The sequence below is a fragment of the Humulus lupulus genome, chromosome 5 (assembly GCF_963169125.1).
Source record: "Humulus lupulus chromosome 5, drHumLupu1.1, whole genome shotgun sequence".
In the NCBI taxonomy this organism is placed as follows: Eukaryota; Viridiplantae; Streptophyta; class Magnoliopsida; order Rosales; family Cannabaceae; genus Humulus; species Humulus lupulus.
This window is the reverse complement of record NC_084797.1, coordinates 40252307-40279903: the sequence shown is the minus strand read 5'-3', so window position 1 is coordinate 40279903 and position 27597 is coordinate 40252307. Positions and strand designations below refer to the sequence as shown.

At 37.6% G+C, this 27597-nt stretch overlaps 1 non-coding gene across 1 annotated transcript; it reads right to left on the bottom strand.

Annotated features, from left to right (window-relative positions):
- Positions 1-20902: 20902 nt before the first annotated feature.
- LOC133781130 (small nucleolar RNA R71) lies at positions 20903-21009 on the bottom strand. Its single transcript, XR_009869925.1, has one exon. It is a non-coding gene; the product is annotated as a small nucleolar RNA R71 (small nucleolar RNA).
- Positions 21010-27597: the final 6588 nt, after the last annotated feature.

The following is a 27597-nucleotide window of genomic DNA, read 5'->3' as shown; positions in this document are numbered from 1 at the left end:
AGAAATCAGCACGCACCAGCAAACTCCCCTGCGTTTTTCCCCTGGAACTAGCCCCTCAAACCAACTCAAAACCTCCTCCAAACACACAATTAAACCCCTAAACATCCCCTCATCAAAACCCAACCTAAACACCAATTAAAACCTCCTCAAATCTGCACTTCTATCAAGAAACCAAAACTGAAAAACTTAAAACAAAAACAGGGTATAACCAGAAACTCAATGGATAAAACTCACCTCAAACCTGGAATTAAATCCTCTCCAATAGATGAACCAAGCAGAAAACCTCAGCCCCTTGATCTCCTAGCTTGATTCCACCCTTTGAGCTCAAAACTCCAAAGAAGGAAATAGAGAAATGGATGCACGGGAAAGAGAAAGTTCTCACTCTGTTTTTGCTCTGTTCTGTACGGTTTCTACAGCCATCCTAAGCCAACTTAAAGGTCATACAAATCCACTCAAATGATCAAAATACCCTTTGGTCACTAAAAGCCTCTAAAACCATTTCAAGGGTAAAATTGGTACTTTCCACTTACACCGTTAATCATAATTAACGCTTCCCAATTCTTGCTAATATCAATATTCTCAAACTCCAATAATTCACATCCCGTTACCCTTTAATGCCCGGTAACACTCTAATAACTAAAAGCACCCCGAGACTCACCCCGAGCCTCGAGCCTAAGCTTGTTATGACCAAACCGATACTAAACATACCATGATCGTCTCATGCCGCATGGCTCGAACAAACCCACATCATAATGTGGTCTCAAAATATATCACAACATGCGAACAAATAAACAATTTACCCTCAACGGGCCAAATTACCATCACACCCCTGTAATAAGAAATATGGACTCACATGCATGCATTTCACATAATATCATAATATAATCAACATATACATGCATTTTATCAATTAATAACATAATCAAGCAAGTATGGCCCTCCCGGCCTACTATTCATACCGTTAAACACATCAGAGAATTCGGGGCATTACAATAACCATCATCTTTTTTCCAAGTTATCATCTTTTTTATTGAAAAGAAAACTAAGCTAACTCAACACTCAATCTCACCACCCAAAGACCCTAACCGAACCCTCCCTCTCTCTTACTCTATTTGATTTTTTTTAGCACACACTCATTTCTCTCAAAGCTCTCTTCTCTCTCTAGAAATTTAGAGCACCATTGAAAAAAAAACTCCATTGAAGGTTTTACAAAAAGCTTGAACCAAAGTTAATAAAAAGGGGTGAGTTCTCTTGTTCTTCTTACCATCTTTATTTTCCTTCTTCTTCCTATGCTGATCCAACCTTTAAGGGTTCTAAAACTCTATGCAAGTTGGTTTAACACTCACCACAACAATCATTTCAAACCTAGGTTGTGTTGGTGCAAGTGTGAGCACCATCATCTACATGCATGCAATCTTAGAAGGAAATTTTTGAAAGAAGTAAACCCTAGAGCAAACTCTTTTTAAGCACCCCTCTCATTTTCTTTTTCTCGCTTTGTAATCTAATTGTTAGTGTTTATGGGAAGGGATTTAAGTGTGTGAAGTGTTGAGAAGTGGTCTGAAACCCTAAGAGCTCAACCACCCCAAAGGCTTAAACATAAAGAGGTAAAAATCTTGATTCTTTCCATAACATTTTAATGGCTTTAGCAAATCTGAATTTGATTATTTTTTGTGAGTTAAATTAGTTATTTGGATTGTAATAAGGTTATTTAGTGGGCTGATGATGCATGCATGTGGTTTATGTGGTGTTTTCTAGCATGAAATCCAAAGTTCCATAGGATTGGTTGATGCATGCTTTTTTCCAAAACATTTAAGTGGCTTCCAAAGGGTCAAATCATACCTAAACGATCTAATTATTCAATGATAGTTTTTGTAATTAGTTATTTGGAAATATTACATAATTTTAGCATCTTGAACCACTGAAAAACTTTTTATATAACTCAAGTTGTGAGCCTTTTGGGAATCTAGTGCAAGCGGGATTAGGATTTGGCAGTTTCGACGTTAAAACTTTGAACAGTTAGTTGAGTGAATAGAAATTATTAAATTTTTCTGAAATTTTCACTTAATGTTATGGACATATTTAATATTAAGCCCATGAAACATTTTTTAAAAATTCACTATATTTTGGGAGTTATAAATTTTCCAACTTAGATGTTCAAAACTGTTTGCAGCAAAGATGGTGTTGTTACAATGGCTTCCAACGGGCCAAACACTAGGTTATTGGTCAAATTTTCAAATATGACTTTCATCATTTCATTATATAGGAAGAGAAATTGATTTTAACATTTTGAAACACCAAAACACGTTATGTCTAGGTCAAGTTATAAGCTTTTTGTGATTGATGTGGAAGCTGGGGTTAAAAACGGACAACTTGAAGAGTGCATGTTTGAGCAACATTTTTACAAGTTTAAAATCAACATTTTGAGATGGTTTTAATTATTTAGACTCTTTTTATATTAATTAAAAGTCATGCAAGACTTGACTAAGAAATACCCAATAGATTGTGAGTTTTGTATTTTTTTTTCTAAAAAGGTTGTCAAATCAAATTATGTTTTGGACGAATTTGTTTTTTTTAAAACTTTAACTCATGATTCAGTAGTCAAATCATGTTTCTTTTCTTAAAGTAAATATAAGATAACTTTCTATGGTTAAAGGTTAAGATTTAAGTGGCTTAAAACATAATGAGGTTTTACATTTTATTGAAAAATCACAAGATAGTACTCTTATGTGCGATAGAAATAAAATTTGTTTATTTGGTTAATTGAGAAAATAAAACATTTTTGGATAATAAAACTTGTGGGTTTCTTAATTAACTGAAAATGAACATTTTTAATTTATAATTTTAATAAAGCGAGAGATAGCATTTTACACTTTCACTTTATAAGGAAAATAAGAAAGCGGTAAGTTTTCTTTAGGCTTAAGAAAGTGGTATCTTTATGCAATTGGAATTTATTTCCAAATTTTCGACACCATTATTTGTAGGCGTGTTTTTTATGAATAATGCGATAAGGCTAAAAATTCAAGGATTTAGTCTAAGTTTTACGATTTAAGAACAAATGCTTTTAAAGTATTGAAAAATTGTTAAGTTCATCCCTACTCGCTCAACTTAAAGACATAAAATTAATTAATCAAACACCATAATTAATTCGAGTCACTGTATGGTTTCACCACAGTGTTATCTAAGCGGGAAGGCTCGCCTCTAGATAAAAGATCTCCACAAGCAAGCGCTAAGGAGTCTGGGCAAGACAACTTATGATATATTTGGCTACAACATGTTAATTACTAGTTTAGATAACTAAGTTATAAGCTAATAATTTAAACTAGTCTTAGAAGGTTTACTCAAGACCGTGTTCCTAGAGGGTTCGCATACTCATGGCTAGGGTAAGCAGTCCGGCTAGCTACCGCGACAACTACGAACTCCAGCTAGCTACCGAGAACTAAGTAAGAAACCGATTCGCCATCGGTGACTATGTAACTAAGGTCGATTGGCCACCGCAATATGTAAGAAGTCTGGTTTAACACCCGTGACATAAGAGTCTGGTTAAACTTCGAGACACATAAGTAAGTTGATTCCGATTCTTGCTAGCTACCGTGACAACTATGAACTCCAGCTTGCCACCCGGGAACTAAGTAAAAAATAGGTTCACCACCAGTGACTATGTAACTAAGGTTGGTTGGCCACTGCAACATGTAAGAAGACTGGTTTAACACTTGTTACATAAGAGTTCGGTTAAACCCCGTGAAACGTAAGTAAGTTAATTCTGAAATCAAATCTCTATGACTAAGAAAGTGTGCCGAATTCTTCTAGGAGTCTGGGCAACCGGATTAATTAGTTTACACCCATCGACGTTATGGTAAGATAAAAGATATGCTAAGATATGTTAACTTATGTTGAAGGTTCCTCCGGAACCCTAAGTAAGTATGTATCTTAAGATATGAATGACTAAGTATGTATGTATGTTAAGATATGAATGACTAAGTATGTATATTAAGATATGAGTGACTAAGTATGTATGTATGTTAAGATATGAATGACTAAGTATGTATGTGTGTTAAGATATGGATGAGTAAGTATGTGTGTACGTTAAGATATGAATGACTAAGTAAGTATGTATGTTAAGATATGAATGAATAAGTAAGTATGTATGTTAAGATATGACTGAGTAAGTAAGTATGTATGTTACCAGTTAAGACTGTATGTATGCTCTGGGGTTTTCTGTGTGCAGATGTACTTTCAGTATATAAATTTTGGTTATGAGGCATGACCATAAGTTTGTCAGGACGTTCGCACATTCTTAAATTGTATGTTAGGGTTCAGTTTCATCATAATCCTATTCTTGGTTGGTTATTTGTCTAGTTATAGTTAGTTTAAGTTCTTGCTTCGTTTATGTGGTTATGTTTGTTAAGTTGTTCTTACTAAGCGTTTCACTTACCTAGATGTTGCGTGTTGTAGGTATGCTCAAAGGCAAAGTGGATCAGTGAGCGCTGAAGTTTATCTGCAAGGATGTACATGTGGACCGACCTTTTGGGAATTTATGTTTTGGGGACTAGAGCCCATTTGATAACTAATAAATTATTTTGGGCTTGTTAAATGTTTTAAAATTATGACACTGTAATTTACTTTTAAGTATGTGCATACTTTCGAACTCTTGCATGTTTTGAAAAAAAAATTATATCGATTTTCAGTTACCTTATTTTTAGAAAATGGTTATGTTTTTTCTCAAATTATGTTAAGAGATTTTACGGGACGTTATAGAGATTTATCCAGAGATTGAATTCCATGATAGCTCAGGGCATTAAGTTCATGAGATCTCTACCTATGCTCAAGTGGTAGGGAGGGCTCTTGTTGTTGAGAGCACAAGAAATGAGTTATGGAAGGAGAGTGCCAGAGAGCACGGTGCTCAGGCAGTGATACCTCCATTCACTGGGTCAGGCAGGGACGGAGGCCCCAGTGATCTGGAAAGAAAAGTTAGCAACATTTTTAGTACCCTTGGACTTGAAAAGGGCTCCGAAATGTTCAGATAGGCCATCAGGGAAAGGATGAGTACTGGAAACTCTACCCGTAATGCGATCAGTGTAAGAGACGCCATCTGGGAGGATGCCGAGCAAAGTCATATTTCTTATGTGGGATGCTTGGGCACCTCATGAGGGATTTCTCAGAAAGGAAGAAGGACGAACCCAAGGTAGCGGATAGCTCGACTCCAGCTTGAGTGTTCACTCTGATTCAATCAGAGGCTAAGGCTGAGGCTAAGGCGGGTCCTTCAGTAGTGGTAGGTCAGCTTCCTAGTTATGATTCTTATAGTATGGTGATTGGTTTTGGTGCCATGTTGTTCTTTGTTTTGTTGCATTTAGTAGAGGTACAAACTTGGTATGTGGATTACGTGGTTATGTTGTGATGAGAATTTGGTACCCTATTGGTAACTTTAAGTGATGGGTTAGTTTATTGTGGGAAAAGATTCATCAGTGGACTTGGTATAGTTGGTTATGATCGACTTTGATATGATCTTGGATATGGATTGGTTAGCTGAGTATGGGGCAACGATAGATTGCAAGTAAAGATGGTCACCCTTGAGCCTGAGGGTGAGAAACCCTTTGTATTTGTTGGCACTATGCATGGAACCCATATATTTATGGCATCTGTACTTAGATCTAGAGACCTATTGCAGGAGGGATGCATATGATTCTTAGCTAGTGTGGTGGATACCACTTAGGTTGTGCCAATGGGACCAGGACAGACTAGATTAGTCTATGAGTTTCTGTGTGTGTTTTCATAGGATCTATTAGAGTTACCTCTACACCAAGAGATAGAATTATGATTATTTTGGTGCTAGGGATGGAACGAGTGTCTAGGGCACCATATTGAACGGCTTCAGTATAGTGGTAGGAAATAAAGGTTCAACTAAGGGTAAGACGGTATTCTCCAAGGTAGATCTTCGATCTAGTTATTACCAGCTGATGATCAGGGAGAAGGATATACCGAAGATTGCTTTTATACCATATGTGGTATTATGAGTTCTTAGCCATGTCTTCTGGATTGTCTAATGCTCCGACAAAATTTATGGATAGATGAACAGAGTGTTAAAAGAATATCAAAATTGGTTTGTGATCGTCTTTATTGATGATATATTAGTATGCTCTCAGTCAGAGATTGGCGAAGGCTAAGGAACGCCTCAGAGATTAGGAGATTCCTTGGATTGGCAGGGTATTATATGCGTTTTGTGGAAGGGTTCTCAACGATTGTTAACTCATTGACAGAGTTGACACGTAAAATTAGTAGTTTGCCTTGTCAGATAATTGTGAGAACAACTTCCAAGAATAGAAGCGATGATTGACTACAACTCCAGTTTTGAGTCTTTCTATAGATCTAAACAAGCTTATGGTTTATTATGACGTCTCGAGACAGGATTTGGGTTGTGTTCTTATGCAGACAGAAAGTGTTATTGCCTACGTGTCACGTCAGTTGAAGGATATGGCCAGAGCTAGAGTAGAGTTATTGGTGGGCCAATTGGCCAACATTATGCTTAAGTTTACTCTTTTAGAGAGGATCAAAGGAAAAATAATTGAGTGACCCACAGATGGGAAAGATTAGAGGGGATGTCTTAGCTGGATTAGCTAAGGACTATACAGTGTCAAGTATAGGTTTATTAAGCTATAAAGATCGGATTTGTGTTCTAATGGACACTGGGATTAGATGGAAGATTTGGATGAATCTCATACTACCCCTTATTCTCTACATCCAAGTATCACGATGATGTACCAGAATCTGACAGCTTTATATTGGTGGCCTAGGATGAAGAAGGACATGATTGAGTATGTGGCAAAGTGCCTGACCTAGTAGCAGGTCAAAGCAAGATATTAGAAACCAGTAAGACTATTACAACCTTTGAGTATCCCAAAGTGGAAGTGGGAGGACATCATGATGGATTTCGTGATGGGATTTCCCAAGATTGTGGGCCAGCATGATTTTTTTCGAGTCATTATGGGCCGGTATATGAAGTCAGCTCACTTTTATCAGTGAGGACGATGTATACAGTTGAACAGTATGTAGATCGCTATGTGAGAGAGATAGTACGCCTTCTTGGGATTTTTAGGTCTATCTTGTTGGATGGGGACCCTATCTTTATTTCCAAGTTTCGGGAAAAGTTACAGAAGGCGATGAGTACGCAGCTGAAATTTTGTACAACTTATCATCCTCAGACTGATGGTAAGCCAAAGAGGATTATCCATACTTTGGAGGACATGCTGAGAGCATGTGTATTGGACTTTGAAGGGTCCCAGAATGAATATTTGCCTCAAATAGAGTTTTCCTACAATGATAGCTACCAATTGATTATTGGAGTGGCACCTTATGAGATGTTGTATGGTAGGAAGTGTAGTTCGCCCATTCACTGGGATGATATGGGTGAGATGAAATATTTTGGTCCTGAGATAGTTCAAAGGACCACTGAGGCTATTCAAAAGATTAGAGCTCAAATGCTCGCTTCTCTTAGTAGACAGAAAAGTTATGATAATCTGAAGCAGTGGAACATGGAGTTCCTAGTGCGAGACTATGTCTTCCTTAGAGTCTCACTATGGAAAAAGGTGAGGAGATTTGTGGGTAAAAATGGCAAGTTGAGCCCTAGATTTATAGAATCGTTTGAAATGCTGGAGAGGATCGGTCAGGTGGCCTATAGATTGGCCTTACCATCGGCACTATCGGTCGTACACAATGTATTTCATATTTTCATGTTGAGGAAACATTTATTAGATGAGACTCATGTGTTGAGTTATTTTGATTTGGAACTAGAGGCAGTGTTATCCTATGAGGAACAGGCAGTTCAGATTTTAGATAGGAGGGACAAGGTCCTAAGGAACAAGGCCATACCTTTAGTTAAGGCATTATAGAGGAACAGCAAGGTCAGGGAAGCAACCTAAGAGATAGAGCTAGATATGCGAGATCTATATCCCGAGTTGTTCAAGTAAAATTTTGAGGACGAAATTCCTGTAAGGAGAGGATAATTGTAATGTCTGAAATTACCTAATAAGGCTTAGGGCCTTGATTAGGGGGCCATGATGGCAAATTATGAAAAATTATGTGGTTATGTGATATATATGTGTATCATTATATGATTATGTGAGTTATATTATAATATGACTTGGTATGCATGTGTTAGGTGTATTAAATATGCATGTGGGCCTGTTTCTCATTAAAAGGGAAAATTTCGTAATTTGACCTGTTATGGGTATATTTGGCATATATGTGATATATGTGTGGGACCACATTATTATGTGGATATATTTGGGTTACTTGACACGAGGCGATCCTAGGGAGCAAGCTAGCGGGTAAGTCACAATGGGACCAATACTTGACTCGGGGTGAGTCAATGGGTATTTTGGGTATTTAGTACATTACCGGGATATTAGGTAATAGAAATGAATATTTGAGGATACATTTGGAGTTAGTGAGATCTGGAGGGAATTCTGGGGATTTTGACTATTTTACCCTGGAGGACGTTTTTGGGGTACCTCGAGCCTTGGGATTTGTTTAAGGTTATTTAAGCTCAAAGTAACCTGACAGAAACATAAAGTACGTTCAAACACTTTCTCTGGAAGATTAAAGTCATAACGATTCTAGGGAAGATTAGAAGCTCGTTAGCCCGAGGAATTTAGTTGGACAACTACTTAATCAGAGGCAATCTAAGATTTAAGTTTTGAGTTTCTTAAGTTTGATTGTATTTTTATGATTTTGGCGGGTCTTAATATGAAGGAAAGTTAGGTTTTTTTGCCTGGGATGTACCATTGATGTTTTGGGATTGAATTGTGGGTTTGATCTGGTTTTGGGTTGAGTTTTGGAGGATTTGAATTAGAGAAAAGCTAGGTCCGCGAGGCCGCGCCGCGACCCTCATAAACCTAGGTGCCTGGACGGTTCTCTAAACTGATATCGCATTGCAGCCCTTGTCTAGAGGATTTTGGCTAGACTTTCTGTGTATGGAGAGCCACGACCCTAAGTGTGGGGGCGCCACGACCGTAATTAGGGGCGCCGCGACGCTAATAGAAGATATTTGGCCAATGAAGGTTTTGAGCCCGGGAACTTAAACCTTAAGGCTTGGGATCAATTATACTACCCGGTTTAGTAGGATTCGACTTCCCGTAGGCTAGGGCTTGGTCCGGAAGCCTGTGTTTACTCGTTATTGATGGGATTCTATAATTGGTTTTGACTAGGTTATCGCTAGAGGCTCCGGATCAGGATCGTTTTCAAGGGTCGTTCTTTTGTAACATGTGCTTGGACTAAAGGTAAGAAAACTGCACCTGGTATGTGATACAAGTGATTATTGACCAAATTGTTGAACAGGAATATGAATAAGGCATGAACGCCTGAGAATGTGCATGATTATGGTTATGCTTGTGAATGATTGATTAAGCATGATGAATGCCTTGTATCAAGATATTTATTATTTGATGAATGTCTGTTAGCATTATATAATTGAGAAAAGCATTAACTTATGAGTCAAGGTCTACAATAGCGTCGAGGGCTGGTCGAAAAGCATTGACTTATGAGTTAAGGTCGACAATAACGCCAAGCACTGGTCGAAAAGCATTCACTTATGAGTCAAGGACGACAATAGCACGTTGAGCACTGGTCTTTTTGGTTAGGCTAATCAGGAGCGTGATATATGCTTGTCTGACCTATTAGTCGTGGAGAAATTCAGCGCCAGGTATGTTGGGCCAGCTCTATGGTTGGTTATACAGAGGATAGGGCAATGGGCCCCGGGGTGACTTATTAGTCCTATATCCTAGAGCTGGGCCCCATACTTGACTTTTGAGTCAAGGACGACCTTAGCACTGTAATGACCCGAATATTTCTAAGACCTCGGACCATTAAAACTATTAAACAGAGCTACTAATTTGAATACATATATAAGAAATAACATAACTTTATTTAAAACCCAAAATATTGTGCTAAATACAAAATATGGTATGGGATCCCATTGTTATAAAACATAAACATAAACTTTAAATCAATTGTTTAACATACTAAGTGCGGAAATACATTAAAACATAAATTTAAAGACTTTAAACAACGTCATCCTCGATCTTCCAGCAGTCCATTCAATCCATTCGTCCTCAACACACATGCCAAGCTTCCACGAATCCTTCTTGCCTTCCATGTTCATTTTCCTGCATCATTCTAAAAAGAAAGGAATGAGCCTAATGCCCAGCAAGGAAAATCTACTAACAACATATATCATAAATCATAAACATAAGACTATATCGTAAACATATAATATAAAACATATGACTATAAAAACATATATGATATGGGACTACAATATTAAGGGCCATTAACTCATTAACATGGTATGTGATAAAACCATCTAAGTCCTCAGTCTACTAATCGAGGTAAGTTAGATCACAACTATAGTATATGATAACCCATCTAGGTCCTCTGTCTACTAATCGAGGTAGGGTAAATCATAACTCTAAACCATGAAATGATAAAAATTCTTGGGGCTTCCTATCTAAGAAAGTCATATGCCCAAGAAACTACAATATAAATTCTTGGGGCTTGCTATCTAAGCAAGTCATATGCCCAAGGACTACAAAACATATTTATACATATACATATCATATCATAAAACATATCATAACATAAACATATAAACACATATAGCCTATCATATTTTCCTTACCAAAAACTGAGATATGGAGACAAGAACGGGATTTTGAAACACTCCTAAAACCAATAGTAAGAATCGTGAGTTTCTAAAGAAGGGAGATGAAAAGAGAACTAAACCATCCAAGTAGAAACTTACCGAAAACCTTAAGTTTCAAGAAACTTAAAAACCTAATCAAGAATCATAAACAAGAGTTAGGATCTGAAAGAAAATAAAAGAAAACTAAAGAACCATGAAGAACTGAACTTAAGGATAGGAATACCTTGAATGAACTTTGACTTGAACTACACCTCGATACCGAAAGAACACTATATCTTACTTCCCAAGTGTCTAGAAAATCTTAGATTGGAAAATCTTTTATCCCAAAACCCAAGTGTTTCTCTCTATAGTAATCTTAGCAACTTCGAGGCTCTGAACAATGCTTGAAGAATGAAGGAAATGGTTGAGTACTAGGTCCTATTTATAGAGTTCAAGGAGTGAAACTAACCCCTTTTAATTTGAATAAATAAATGAATATAAAATGAAAAGGATTTGAATTTTAGTTCAACAGATGTCGAGAACTCGGTGAAAATCATTCAGAGGCAGGTCCAAGTGGTTAAGGCTGTTTTTAAATTTATAATCCTCAAGCTTCCCAAAATATATGCCAGGGGCAATATATCGCCTACTCTGGGCGATATATTGCCTAGACCAATATCTCGAGCCCCGTTCCTTCATTCGTGTGAAGTCGACGTGTTTTCTGTATCTCTCATAGGCGATATATCGACCCCTATAGCTGCGATATATCGACATACGTTGATATATCAAACACATATTTACACTTTTTCAGCATATTTTGAATTGATTAAACAGCTTTGACTGAGTCAAAACGTGATCCTAACAGTTGCTGGAAGGTTCTAGGGTTTCTAGCTCTTTCTGTAATTAATCTATTCATCAAAAATACTAAAATCCTTAATAAACATGATTATGACAAGTGTCACATTCTTAATAATTCTATGTAAACCTTAGGTTATACTAAATAATATATCTAAGACCAACAATATTAATCAAACCTTATGATATAATTAATATTTCTATACTATAGGTTAAACTTATAAAATCCATAAATGTTGCTATGAGTATCCAACTAAGTCACGGCTTGAACCAAAATCCACGAAAACTAACATACTACAAACTAATACTAGCTACTACTACTACTACTATCTAGCTAAGAAAAATTATGGGATAGTACAATTCTCCCCTATTAAAAAGAATTTTGTCCCCGAAATTTACTCACCAAACAATTCTGGATACCGTGCTAAGAAGTCTTCCTCCAACTCCCATGTTGCCTCCCATTCAGAACTATTACTCCATAGGACCTTGACTATCGAAATACTCTTAGACTTAAATTCCTTCATCCCTCTATCTAGGATGCTAACCGGTCATTCCTCATAACTTAAGTCTTTTTGGAGTGCTATCGTATCATACTTGGGGACGTGAGATGGGTCTGACACATATCTATGCAGCATCGAGATGTGAAACACATTGTGGCTATCTGCTAGGGTTTGCGGTAGGGCTAATCTATATGCAACTGTTCCCACCCTGTCCAATATCTCAAAAGGACCTATAAATCGGGGACTAAGTTTGCCTTTCTTCCCAAACCGTGGCTTGCTGCAAGCTTCCCCACAATCTTGATGTAAACATCGATCCTCTATCTGATACTACGGTCTTAGGAATTCCATGCAGTCGTACTATTTCTTGAACATTGATGTTTGCGTACTGGTCTGTTGTGTACGTAGTCTTGACAGGTAGGAAGTGAGCTGACTTGGTTAGTCTATCTACTACTACCCAAGTCGACTCGTGCTGCTTATTTGTTCATGGTAATCCTATCATGAAGTCCATGGCTATGTATTTCCACTTCCATTCCGGAATACTAAGAGGTTGCAATAAGCCTGCAGGTCACTGATGTTTCGTTTTTACTTGTTGGCATACTAGGCATTTGGACACAAATTTTACTACGTCTGTCTTCATTCCCAGCCACCAATATAGTGCCTTAAGGTCGTGAGTCATCTTGGTCGACCCTGGGTGAACTGAGTATGGGGTATTGTGTGCCTCTTCTAAAATCTTCATCTTAATTCCATAGTCATTTGGCACGCATACTCGGCCCTTGTATCTCAAGAACCCCTGTCCTAATATAGAAAAATTTGTGGCCTTTCCCTCGTTGACTGTAGCCATATGTGTTACTAACGTGTCGTCATGCCCTTGCCCGATCCGTATATCTTCTAATAGACTTGACTGGATGGACAAGCTAGCCAGTTTACCAATAACTACTTCTATTCCAGCATTGATCATCTCTTGCTAAAGCGACTTTTCTATTTTTTATAACCCTGCTAAATTTCTGTAACTCTTCCTGCTTAGAACATCAGCAACTACGTTTGCTTTTCCTGGGTGGTATACGATTTCGTAGTCATAATCCTTTACTAGTTCTAACCAACTGCGCTGCCTTATGTTGAGCTCCTTCTGTGTGAAGAAATACTTTAAGCTCTTGTGGTCCATATAAATCTCACACCATTCTCCATAAAGATAGTGGCGCCAGATTTTCAATGCGAAGACCACCGCTCCCAACTCAATATCGTGTGTTGGATAGCGTTGCTCGCATTCCTTCAGCTGCCTTGAGGTGTTGGCTATCACTTTGTCATTTTGCTTCAGCACACAACCCAAACCTTGCTTCGGCGCGTCACAGTAGACTACAAACTTGTCATTGGGTGTCAGTACACAAAGTACTGGTGCTGAGCATAGCTTCTCCTTGAGCAATTGGAAGCTCTCCTCACATCTATCTGTCCAGTTGAACTTTTGTTGTTTCCGGGTCAGGTTGGTAAACGAAGTGGCTTTCTTAGAAAATCCTTCTACAAACCTCCAATAATAGCCTTCTAGCCCGAGAAAACTTCCAACTTTCGACGCATTCTTAGGTCCTGGCCAATCCTTCACAGCCTCTACCTTAGCTGGGTCTACAACAACTCTGTCTTTGGATACTATATGGTCAAGGAACACTACTTGCGACTGCCAAAATTCACACTTCTTGAACTTGGCGTAAAGTTGATGTTCCTTCAATTGGAGCGTGGTCATTCTTAAATGTTCCTCGTGCTTGACTTCGTCCTTGGAGTACACCAAAATATCGTCAATGAATGCTACGACGAATTTTTCCAAGTAATCCTTGAAGACCCGAATCATTAAATCCATAAATGCAGCTGGATCGTTGGTAAGACCAAAAGACAACTAAAAACTCGTAATGTCCACATCGAGTTCTAAAAGTTGTCTTAGGAATATCCTCTTCCAGTACCTTGAGCTAGTGATAATCGAACCGTAGATCAATCTTTGAAAACACGGTCGCTCCTCGGAGTTGATCAAACAAGTCATCGATCCGGGGTAGTGGGTACTTATTCTTAATTGTCACCTTATTCAGCTCGCGGTAATCTATACACATCCACATGCTTCCATCTTTCTTCTTCACAAATAGAACCGATGCTCGCCATGGAGAATAGCTTGGCCTGATGAAACCCAAGTTTAAGAGTTCTTGTAGCTGCGTCTTCAACTCCTTGAGTTTGGTAGGTGCAATTCAGTATGGAGCCTTCAAGATAGGCTCGATTCCCGATACTAGTTCGATTGTGAAGTCAATTTCCCGAGTTGGCACCAATCCTGGTATGTCGTCAGGAAATATTTCTGGAAATTCTTTTATGATGCGGATGTCTCCAACATTTAGTGGTGTTTCCTTTACCACATCTGTGATGCTTGCTAAGAATGTATGAGATCATTTCTCTATCATTCTCTGAGCTTTGATGGATGAGATAAGCGATGTTCGTAGTCCTGAAACTTTTCCCATAAAACATAGTCTCTGACCGTTAGGAGTTTCAAACATCACATTCTTGCATCTACAGTCGATGGTTGCGTCATGCCTAGCTAGCCAATCCATGCCCAGTATCACATCAAAGTCTTTGATTTCTAGCTCTATTAGGTCTCCTTCTAGTACTATGTCCTCGATTTTGATCGGTATGCCTCGCACTATCCATGTTGATAGAACTACTTCGCCCGAAGGAAATTCTATCACAAACCTAGTTCTAAATCTTTCACAAGGTTTGTCTAATTTCTCTATCATTCCTAACGAGTTATATGAGTGTGTTGCTTTCGAATCAAATAATAATGAACATATATTATCGGAGATAGGAGTCTGACCTGTGACCACTTTATGACTAGCTTCAACTTCTCCCTGGGTCAAAGCGAAGGCTCTTGCTGGAACCATCTTTTTGTCCCTTTTCTCTTCTTGCTTAAGTTGTGGACATTCCCTCTTCCGATGACCTTCATGGCCACAATTGTAACATCATTTAGTGTTTGCACGACACTCCCCAGGATGTTTATTTTGGCATTTGGAGCACTACGGGCATTCTACATAACCCGACCTATTGTTTCCATTGCTAGTTTGTGCTCTTTCGTCATTGTCGGCCTGCTTACTATCAGGATGCCTTATCTTCTGGCCATTATTGTTGCTATGATGATGGTTGTTGTTGTGGTTTCGACCATTCTGAGGTTGATTCTGCTGTTTGGGTTCAAGCTTGTTGGCCTCTTCCTTACTAACATTCGCCTGAAGCCTCTCCACTTTTATAGCCATTTCTAGAGCATCAGCATAAGAAGTGGTTCCAAGATTTGCTAGCTTGACTCCTAGCTCAATCTTTGTTCTGAGTCCTCTAACGAACTTGGTGACCCTCAAAAAGTTTGTGGGGACCAACTCTGGTGAAAACTTGGCTAGTCGATCGAACCGTTGAGCATACTCTACTACCGTCAAGTTTCCCTGCTTTAGACTGGTGAACTCTTCTACCCTCGTAGTGATGATTGTCGAGTTATAGTACTTCTTGTGGAAAAGCTCCACAAATCTAGTCCATGTCATGGTGGCGACATCGTGAGTCTGCTGTACTAAATCGCACCATATTCTAGTATCCTTTTTCAGAAGAGAAGAAACACAGGATATATGATCTGCGTTGCTGAGGTTCATGTGTGCAAGGATCGGCTCTACATTTCTGAGTCATTCTTCTACCTCGAAGGGGTTGGAGCATGTGCTTACAAAATCATAGACTGGCTCTATATACTGAGCTGGGTAAGGCGAATAGTTCGCCATTGGCCATCCCCCATAAGGACCTACTTGTTGGGGTGCTTGAGTCATTTACTGAGGCTGCGGTTATGACTGAGGCTGCGGCTGAGCCTGTTGTCGTTGTTGTTGCAGCAATTCTTCCACTTGTTGCCGTAGCCGGACAATTTCAGCCGTGTTGTCAACCGGAGGTGGTGCACTTCTGTTAGCAGCAGCATTGGTAGCATGTGTCCCCTTCTTCAGACTGGAAAGGCTTCGTTAGTCTCATTGGCGACGTTGGAGGCATTACTGGCTGTGCGTGCAGACCTTCTGAGCGACATCTTTAGCAAAGTTCTAACAGTCGAGAAAAACATGTTAGAACTTACCCTAATAGCTTCTAAAGCAAAACTTAGTATAATCAAACATAACTCGGACCTATTAGTTATGATTTCTTATGAAAAATTATGTAAGCCTTCTCTATAATTAGGGTGTGTAATGCCCCAAATTCTCCGTTATGGTTTAATGACGGGAATAGTAGGCCGGGAGGGCCATACTTGTTTAATTACGCCATTAATTGATAAAATGCATGTATATGCGGATTATATTATAATATGATGTGAAATGCATGCATGTGTGTCTATATTTGTAATTACAGGGGTGTGATGGTGATTTGGCCCTTGAGGAATGTTGAAGTTAGGCGCCTCTGTTTGAGGGGCGGGCCGCGGCATGGCCAAGGAGGGCCGCGGCCCTTAGTGGCTTTTTGGCTAGAAATGGCTTTTTGGCTTAAGGATGCAAGCCTTAGGCCTCGGGGTCGATCCTACTACCCGGTTTAGTAGTGTTTGATGTCTTGGAGGCTAGGTTTGGGTTTGGGAACCCTTTGTTATTCATTTTATTGATGGAATCCCATAATTGGTTATGACGAGGTAACCGCTAAAGGACTAAAAGCTAAACCGTTCTCAAGGGTTGTTCTTTTGTGTATTCTAGCTCGAATCATATGTAAGAAAACTGCACCCCAAATGTGACATGCATGGTTATTCATGAGGCATGTTGGTTGTACAAATGTGGACATGAATTGATTATGAAATTCTTAGCAAATATTGCTCACTTGTGCATGGTACTGACTCATTAGTCAGATTTGGCAAAGGTGCTAGTATCAACTTTGAAGCTGCGACTTATTAGTTAGGTTCGGCAGTTGTACTGGGCACTGGTCACATAGCGCTGACTCATTAGTCAGGACGGCCTTAGCGTGCTTCACGCAATCCAATAAAGATTAGATCTAATCGACTTTCTGCATTGAATGACTCAAAGAGCATTAATGCCAGACCGACCTCAAGTTCGATGAATATTATAATCGGTTGAAGGCTAGTGGCTTACCCATCAGCCACTCTTCCATTTGAATAAGTGACCTGCTTGTCAGTCACTCAGTATGGTTTACCAGAACCTGTTGAAGGCTAGTGGCTTACCCATTAGCCACTCTTCCATTTGAATAAGTGACTTGTTTATCAGTCACTCAGTATGGTTTACCATAACCTGTTGAAGGCTAGTGGCTTACCCATCAATCACTCTTCCATTTGAATAAGTGACTTGTTTGTCAGTCACTCAGTATGGTTTATCAGAACCTCAAGTGATACTCACTCATTCGTTCGAAAGCTATGAGCTCTGTGTGATTATAATGATAATCATTTGATGATGTTTACATATAATGCTATGTTTTCTTGCTGGGCTTTGGCTCATGGGTGCTATGTTGTGCAGGTAAAGGGAAAGAAAATCTCACCCAGCCTTGAGTGGAGAGCTTAGGTGGTGATGTATACATATGTGGCCGCTTGACTACCACGGCCAAGGAGTTCTCAGAGGAACTAGGGGGTTTACCCTATTTTTGCCACTTAGGTCGGCGGGGTTTGAAATTTTGGAACAGTAATGACCTTTTTGAGTTGTAAATAACTTGTAAATGTTCTTGTGGGCCCATGAACAATTTTATGTATTAAATAAAATATATCCTTTCCTTTTTACTGGTTTTCACCTTAACCTGTTAATAGCACTTAGAACACGTTTTTAACCAAGGGACTCAGGCAATGAGTCAAATTTCTGGTTCACCGTTCACCATAACTGTTCTGGGGCAACCAGGGCGTTACAGGGTGTGTTTCTATACTTAGAAAATTAGCCATCTTTATTATTTTCTATGTCTGTTTCTAATCATCCTATATGACTTAATTCTCAGGCTCGAAACTCGTTGCTGTTCCAAAGTTAACCATATTGAGGGAGGGCTGGGATCAGTAAAATCGTTCCCACTACTATGGCCCCCTAAACTCTCAATATAGAACTCGGTCCATTGATTTATATCAACCCTTACCAAACTTGGTCATTATTTATTGAATTTATTATTTATTATGATTGTAAAGAAAAAAAATCAAACTCATACATGTCATTCAAAAATAACAATAATATTCATTTGGAAAAAGATTTTCACTTAGTACAATCATAAATGGAAAAATAATAAATAAATAAACTAAAATAACATAACTAGGGTAAATCTAAATATTAGGATCCTCTACGTCTAACCCTTCATCTAACATGTCATCATCTATTTCTTCATAATCATCAATATCTTGAGCCTCGAAATTACGTCGGGGAAGATTCATAAAGATTCTATGCTTTTGTTCATTAGTGAATTGAAATTCCAACTTAGAGGTGAACCTAAGTATGAGAAAATAATATCTCATGGCTACCGGTGAATCATCTTCATCGTCTATAATCTCCCATATTTCTTCTAATGTTGAAATTATAGAAGGAAAATCTTTAAAAAGCCTAATTACTAGGACATATTGCTATGTAGCTCTCATCGTAATTTGCTTAGTAGTTTGAAGATGAACTATCTCTGTGTCAAATAAGATTAATATCTTAGTGATTTTTTCTAACACTCCTATTGTATTCCTTGGCTCTCTAATCCTTTCCAATGCCTTAGTGGCTCGGATATCCTGATAGGTGATAACTCTTGAATAAAGAGTTATTTCATGTACTTTTGAGCTTATAATTGTGAAAAAATCTTGGGTGATGTTAGTTTATTTTTAGCTTTTGTAGCTAACTTTTGTGTTTTTATGATCTTAGTTAAGTTTCGTTATTTTTGTAGTTTTTAACAACTAATGGCTTGAAGATAACAGTTTCATGAATAAATATTGTACAAAGAATGAACTAACATGTGAAACTATCTAAATTGAATTTTTAATGGCTGAATTATCAGGTTTTCCTACAACAAAGAAGATTTTGCTGAAGCATTTTGATCAGGCAGCTTTTGGGCACCTAGAACACGTGGAAAGTCAAAGGGGTGAGCTGGAATAGTTGCTGAGGTGGCAAGTAAAGAATGTATGAGTCAAAAATTGAGAGTAAATGCAAAAAAGAGGAGACCCACGTTTTTTACCAGGAAGAGGAGTAATATGGTACTTTGAGGGAAAATTTTGGGAAACCTAAAATACACATATAGAGCATCAGTTGAAATTTGAGAGAAAGCAGCCATTTTTGCAAAGAAAAACCAGCAAGAAGAAGAAAAGAAACCTAGAAATCAGCAAGGAAGAAGGAGGACGAAAAAGAGAGCTCAAGCATCATTTCGGATTTGTTCTTTCTTCTATTCATAAACTCCATTTTTATATTTTCTAAGTGATTTCTGAATCTTAATATTATGGGTTGTTTTGATTGTGGATTAATGTTTTATTAACTCAGCCATGAATTAATTTTTATTAACTCAGCCATGAATTGTTGATGAACCCTATGTTATAGTCTAGTAATTTCTTGCACTTTATTTTAGTAAAATCTCTCTTGTTCATTCAAGTGTACTTATATTAATTTCTTGTTGTTGTTTGGCCAGCAATGGCAAGATATTCAGTTATGTCTAATGCTGGAAATATTAAATGTAATGGGAAGAACTTGGAAGACACAAGTCATAATCTAGGTTAGATTATGTTAGTAAGTAACATAGGGATGTGTTATTTTCCTTGTGTAACTTTTGAGAATTAAACTTTGAATTTGCATTCTTAAATCTGGTTTTGCATAGAAATATGTTTAATTAGGTAAGAGAATTAATGTCATAAAATTTAGGAAAGTTTTATGAGTGTTTAATGAATTCTTGTTAACCTGAGAGTTTTGCTAGAATATTGCTGCCGCAATCTGTTCGCAATTTGTTCAGGATGATTAATATAGGGGAAATCAATAATTCAAGTCCATTTTGCAATCCATATATTTCTTTCAATTTTCTTGTTTAGTTCAGTTTTAATTTCAGTATTTCCATCTCTTTTAATATTTTGTTTAGCCTAATACAACTCATTTGATTTTTAGTACTTTTAAGTTGTTTAGTAATTGTTTTGCTTATTTTTCTAATTTGCAATCCCTGTGGAGACTATCTACTTATCATTATATTACTTGTGTGATTACGTGCACTTGCATATTTAAAATCCATCATTAAATTTATCACAACAAGTTTCTGGCATCGTTGCCGAGGATTGGAATTTGAAATTTTTGTAATATCAATTACTTGCAATTTATTTTTCTTTGTTGAGCTGACTTTGTTTTCTTGCTCTTGTGTTTTCTTAGGTGATTTACTTTATGAATGAGCAATAAGACATTGAACTAGCTCCTATTGACCCCAAGATTGAACGTACATTTTGAAGAAGACTAAGGGAACAACGGGCTCAAAATGGCCTTAATATGGCTGAAGAGGTTGAAGGAGTTGAGGGTGCTAATAATGTCACTAATGAGATTGATATGGCTGATGAAAGAGAGAGAGAGAGAGAGAGAGAGAGAGAGCCATAAGTGAGTATGCTGCCCCAATGTTCAATGAGCTCAATTAGGGCTTTGTTAGGCCTGAAATTCAAGCACCCGAATTCGAGTTAAAGCCCGCAATGTTCCAAATGTTGCAAAAAGTGGGTCAATTTAGTGGGCTGCCTACTGAGGATCCTCATCTTCATCTTTGTTCATTCTTGGAGGTGAGCGATTCTTTCAAGCTACAAGGTGTGAGTGAAGAGGCCCTAAGATTGAAATTGTTCCCTTTCTCTTTGAGGGATCGAGCTAGATCTTGGCTAAACACCCTTCCTCCTGACTCAGTGACTACATGGAATGAGTTGGCTAAAAAATTCTTGATGAAGTACTTTCCTCCCACCAAAGATGCCAAGTTTGACAATGAAATCATGTCATTTTAGCAGCTGGAAGATGAATCATTTTGTGAAGCTTGGGAGAGATTCAAGGAGTTATTGAGAAAGTGCCCCCATCATGGGATTCCGCATTGTATAAAAATGGAAACTTTCTATAATGGGCTCAATTCTTCCACTCGCATGGTGTTACATGCTTTAGCTAATGGGGCTATTCTCTCTAAGTCCTACAATGAAGCCTGTGACATTTTGGAGAGGATAACTAGCAACAATTATCAATGGTCCAATGCTAGAGACTCAACAAGTCGAAAAGTGGTAGGTATACTTGAAGTGGATGCGTTAACAGCTTTGATCGCTCAAGTTTCTTCAATGACTAACCTTCTCAAGAACATGAGTTTGGGGGGAATGGTACAACCAGCTGCTATGAGACAAGTTGCAGATGTGTCTTGTGTTTATTGTGATGAGCACACATTCGAGAGTTTCCTTCGAATCCCGCTTCGGTTTGTTATGTGGGGAATCAAAATGCCAACCGTAAAAATCCATATTCAAACTCTTATAATCCAAGGTGGAGGCAGCATCCAAACTTCTCATGGGGGGTCAAGGAGCTAGTTCAAGCGGAGCACCAATGAAAAACAAGCCTACATATCCACCGGGGTTTTCTCAACAAAAACCAAGAGCTCAACCACCTCCTCTTCAAGTGTCTCAATCAAGCTCTTTGGAGAGTTTAATGAAAGAATATATGGCCAAGAATGATGTTGTGATTCAGAGCCAAGCGACATCCTTGAAGAGCTTAGAAATTCAAATGGGGCAGCTAGCTAATGAGCTAAGGAATAGACCAAAAGGCACCTTTCCTAGTGATACTGAAAATCCAATGAGAGATGGTAAAGAGCAATGCAAGGCGATCACATTGAGGAATGGTAAAAATGTGTAGTTGAATGAGGATAATCCTAAGAGAAACAGCAAGCCCACTTCAATCCAAAGTAGTGTGGAAAAGGAAGATAAAGTTGTGAGTTCGAAAATGTCAAATGTTGATCTTGAAGCAATTGCTGCAGCAATTCCTCAGCCAAATGCAACAGAGAAGCCTATGAGCAAGCCACCTCCACCATTTCCTCAACGTTTTCAAAAGCAGCAACAAGATGGTCAATTCCAAAGATTTTGGGATGTTTTGAAGCAACTCCACATCAATATACCTCTAGTGGAAGCTTTGGAACAAATATGGCTAATTATGTGAAATTCTTAAAGGATATTTTGACAAAGAAGAGGAGGCTTGGTGAATTTGAAACGGTTGCTTTGACTAAAGGTTGTAGTGTCATATTGAAGAATAAAATTCCTCCAAAGTTGAAGGATCCGAGCAGTTTCACAATTCCAATTTCTTTTGGGGGACGAGAAGTTGGTAAAACTCTTTGTGATTTGGAAGCTAGTATTAATTTGATGCCCATGTCCATTTTTAAGAAGTTGGGAATTGGAGAAGCAAGGCCAACTAAACTCAACTTGCAATTAGTTGACCGTTCTATAGTGCATCCAGAGGGAAAGATTGAAGACGTCTTAGTACAAGTTGACAAGTTCATTTTTCCGGCGAATTTCATTATTCTTGGCTATGAGGAAGATAGGGAGGTGCCGATTATTTTGGGGAGACCATTTCTTGCCATCGGGAGGACGTTGATAGATGTTGAAAAAGGAGAGCTCACCATTTGAGCTCAAGACGAACAAGTCACATTCAAGGTTTTTAATCCTATATGCTCTCCTAATGAAGTTGAAGATTGTTTGGCAATAACTACTTCTAACTTCAAGTTGATTGAAAAGATGCATGGAAAGTATAACAATGGAGACAAGAAAAAGGTCCCTTTTGAAGAAATTGAGAAAGGTGGGGAGCCATGGATAAGTAAGGAAGAAGAACCATCTCATCCTCCAAAGCTACCGAAGAAAAAGAGACATAGTAGAAAGCCTCAATCACAAATGTTGGAAGTTGGGAATAGAGTGTTTTTCTCAAACTCTCTAGTGAAATCAAGGTGTGATGGTGGGTTCTTAGTGAGCAAGGTGTTTCCCAATGGTGTAGTTGAATTATATGATGAGCGTTTGGGAAGAGCATTTAAGGTAACAAGGAAATGAGAAAAGTTTGGGGGAAGCGAGGTTGAGCAATACCAAACCTCGGTTTTCTTGAAAGATCTTTAAAGAAAAAAAATGAAATTTGGGTTGCTATGGTTTTTGGAGGAATTTTTTTGTAAAGCAACTCACAGAAAGAAAGAATGAAAACGCATTGAAAAAAAATCAATAAAAAAATGAAAATATATATATATATTAGTGCCTTTAGTTATTTTCATTTTAATTTTGTTATGTTAATTTCATTTTATTGTAATGTTGCTTTTGGAGTGGTTTTATGTGTGTTTTTTTGCTTCAGGTGTTAAGAAAGCAAGCAAATAGTGTTTTGGAAATAATTTTGGGGTGTGATGGTTTTGCGAAATGTTTGCTTCAGCAAACAGGGAGCAAAAATTTCCAAAAAAATGGAGGAGTTAGGTCAAATTTTGGTTGTTGAAGCAAAACTTAGGCATAATGGTGGCAATTTGGGCAGGCATAAGTCAGGAGTGTGGTTCATTCAGAAAAAAAGTATATATATATACATAATACTACATATATATACAAAAAACAAAAAATATATATAGTAATATATGTATATATATACATAAATATATATAATATAAATACTTATATATTACTAAATCTAGATATTATATATATATCCATAAAATAATCCCTATATGTAAGAAAAAAAAATACCCATGAACCCGAGTCCCCTATTCCCATTCAATAGCCTACATCGCATCAACCCTCCTCCATAGTCGCCATCATCTCCTCCCGTCACCCCCAACCCTCACAAGCCACCATATCCAAATCCAGCCATAGTCCCCTGCAACTCAGCACCACAAAGAAGCTGGGTTTCACTAGCCATATCTTCTCACAACCCAGATTTGCTCAAGCACCTCCAAGCCACAGCCAAGAGTACACCAAAGCAAGCCTTGGCACAATGCAAAATTCACCCATACTATGAGTTTCCCTATGATTTTTGGAAATTTCACACAACTTTATACACACCATTCGCTGAATATCCTCATGGGTCACTGCTTCATTTTCTGTTGCCTGGGTACTTTGTAATTGTGCCTCTATCGTAAATTCTTTTGGAAGTTTGGAGATTGTTATTTTGATCAATTTCAGGTTATGTTTTTGTGTTTATTAGAGGCATTGAGCAGGTTTTGTTTGTTGTGGTCCCTTTGTGCCTAGTGCCAATTTTTCCCAAAATCTACCCCACCATCACTTACCCCATAACCAGCCAAAAAGAAATCCTCCCCAAGTTCTATACCACCACCAGCCAAATCCGCATCAAGTGCACCTCGCCTTCTGTGAGCTCCGCCCTTCTGCAAGAAACCCGATCCTGTCATGCCCATAAATCCCCGAGAGAATCTAGCTCAGAAAGAGAGAATCCCAGGAGCTCTATGCACATCATCGAGAAATCTCCATCTGCAACTAGTTGCAGCTCACCCAAGCACCGAGTGACCCAGCTGCGCATCCCTTGACCAGAGCCTGCATATTTTTTGAATGTGCCTGCAAAAATCGAGAAATTTGATTTTGTTTATGTCTGTTTCTTTGTATTCTATGTTTTAGGCATAGTTCTTACTTATTGGTAATTTTTTGTGTTGTGTTATACTTTGGTCTAAAGTGTTGATAATGAATTTTGTGTTTTGTGTACTGGGTGCTCTGTGTTGTACTTAGTTATGTTTCTTTGGTGATTTTTGTGTAGTGGGCACCAAAGTTTGAGTCATTTGCCTTGTGTTTTGTTGTAGGAAGATACTTTGTTAGTATATTTATCTTTGTTCCATTTTTAGTTTGTCTTTTTCTTGTTGTGTTGTCGCTCTTTTAAGGATATTCATTGTCTTGGTTAGTGTTTAACTATGGGGCTCGATGATGTTCTAAATTTTTTTTTACAAAAATATAATAAATCTAAGTTGAAGCTGAATGTCTTTCTTCCTTAAGTTTTAAACTAAATTCTTTGAGTGTGAATGTTGCTAGCAATTGATTGATGCGAGTGTTTCTCTTTTTAGTATGTGCATAGCTTAATTAAACAATTTTGAGACCCTAGAAAGAGCTAGTTTCTTGTGAGAGCTTAAGTTTCTAGAATTACTTAGTGATTTTCCTTGAGGAGAAATCCTAGACAATACCACACCGATGACGTAATTTAGGCCATCTTTGGACTGTTTGATCCTGTGAAGCCTACCTTGTATGAATTTTTATCCCTAGTCACCCCATTGAGCTTAAGTGTCATTTTTCTTTCTTATCCACTCATTAGCTTAGCTTTACATATATATAGTCACCTTTTTTTCACCACATCCTTTAGCACCTTAATCTTTATAGGATTTATTTGTTGTGCATTTTGGGGGGTTGAGTTGAGTTGAGTGTGAGAGAAAAAATTGGGTGAGCGTTTTCCTTTTCTTCTTTTGCTTGTTTTCACCATTGGAAACAATGTTGATTTTAAGTTTGGGGGAGAGTGTGTTCTCAATTTTCTTGTTCTCTTGCCATCTAGTTGTTAATCTTCATTCTAAAAAAAAATAATTAAAGAGTGCACTCCCTTGCATCAAAGAATCTAAAAAAAAAAGAAAAAAAATTAGAAAAGAAAAAAGTATGTATGTTTGGTAATAATTTTGGGGGTGTAACTCTTCAAATAAAGGAAAAGTTGTTGTAGTTTTTGTCTTTGTATGTTAGTAATAAAGGCTAGTGGCAAGATTTATATTGTGTTGTGGGATTTTCTTCAGGGGAAATTAACGTGTGCATTTATGTATTTAGGTCCTAGAAATATTGAGGTGCTTAGGGTGATTTGAGCCAAAATTTATCTCTCTTATCATACCTTCACCCTAGCCTATCATTACAAGCCTGATAAAGTCCTATTGATCTTTGGTGTGGTGTTTGTTTACATTGGTGGAGAGGAAATTAATAAGTAATTTATGGAGCATTTTTTAAGCATGAGGACCAAGGTGTAGCTTGATTTTTGGTGATTGAAGATGTTTAGGAAGAGCTACATGCACTAAAGGGTGAAACACTTGATTCAAATTTTGGCAGCAACATTAATTCTTGAAGAATTTGGTTTAAAACTTGTGAAAGATTGAAATTCAGCTTCACTTATTCAAAATAAAATTTCCCAAGAGGCTTCCCCTTTCTACCATTAGCATAGCAAAGTTTGTCCACTGTTGTTGTGTTTTGTTTTTGTTATTTCCTTGTCTTCTGTTGTTTAGTTTGTGCCCTTTGTGTCTTTTTGTTATTTGTGTTTTGTTTTTAGAGTCATCACTCGAGGACGAGTAATGTCGTAAGTTTGAGGGTGTGATAACTCTTGACTAAAGAGTTATTTCATGTGCTTTTGAGCTTATAATTGTGAAAAAATCTTGGGTGATGTTAGTTTATTTTTAGCTTTTGTAGCTAACTTTGGTGTTTTTATGATCTTAGTTAAGTTTAGTTATTTTTGTAGTTTTTAATAGCTCATGGGCTGAAGATAATAGTTTCAAGAATAAATATTGTACAAAGACTGAACTAACATGTGAAACTATCTAAATTGAATTTTTGATGGTTGAATTATCAGGTTTTGCTGCAGCAAAGCAGATTTTGTTGAAGCATTTTGATTAGGTAGCTTTTGGACACGTAGAACACGTGAAAATTCAAAGGGGTGAGCTGGAATAATGGTTGAGATGGCAAGTCAGATTTTGCTGAAGCATTTTGATCAGGCAGCTTTTGGGCATGTAGAACACGTGAAAAGTCAAAGGGGTGAGCTGGAATAGTGGCTGAGATGGCATGTACATAATGTATGAGTCAAAAATTAAGAGTAAATGACAAAAAGAGATGACCCACGTTTTTTACCTAGAAGAGGGGTAATATGGTACTTTGAGGGAAAAATTTAGGAAACCTAGAATACACATATGGAGGATCAGCCAAAATTTGAGAGAAGGCAGCCATTTTTGGAAAGAAAAACCAGCAAGAAGAAGAAAAGAAACCTGAAAATCAGCAAGGAAGAAGGAGGACGAAAAAGAGAGCTCAAGCATCATTTTGGATTTGTTCTTTCTTCTATTCCTAAACTCCATTTTTATATTCTCTACGTGATTTCTGAATCTGAATATTATGGGCTGTTTTGATTGTGGATTAATTTTTATTAACTCTGCCATGAACTAATTTTTAGGTGGCTTGAATTGTTGATGAACCCTATGTTATAGTCTAGTAATTTCTTGCACTTTATTTTAGTAAAATCTCTCTTGTTCATTTAAGTGTGCTTATATTAATTTCTTGTTGTTGTTCGGCCATCAATGGCAAGATATTCAATTATGTTTAATGCTGGAAAGATTAAATGTAATTGGAAGAACTTGGAATGACACAAGTCATAATCTAGGTTAGAATATGTTAGTAAGTAACATAGGGATGTGTTATTTTCCTTGTGTAATTTTTGAGAATTAAACTTTGAATTTGCATTCTTAAATCTGGTTTTGCATAGGAATATGTTTAATTAGGTAAAAAAAATTAATGTCATAAAATTTGAGAAAGTTTTATGAGTGTTTAATGAATTCTTGTTAACCTGAGAGTTTTGCTAGAATATTGCTGCCTCAATCTGTTCGCAATTTGTTCAGAATGATTAATATAGGAGAAATCAATAATTCAAGTCCATTTTGCAATCCATATATTTCATTAAA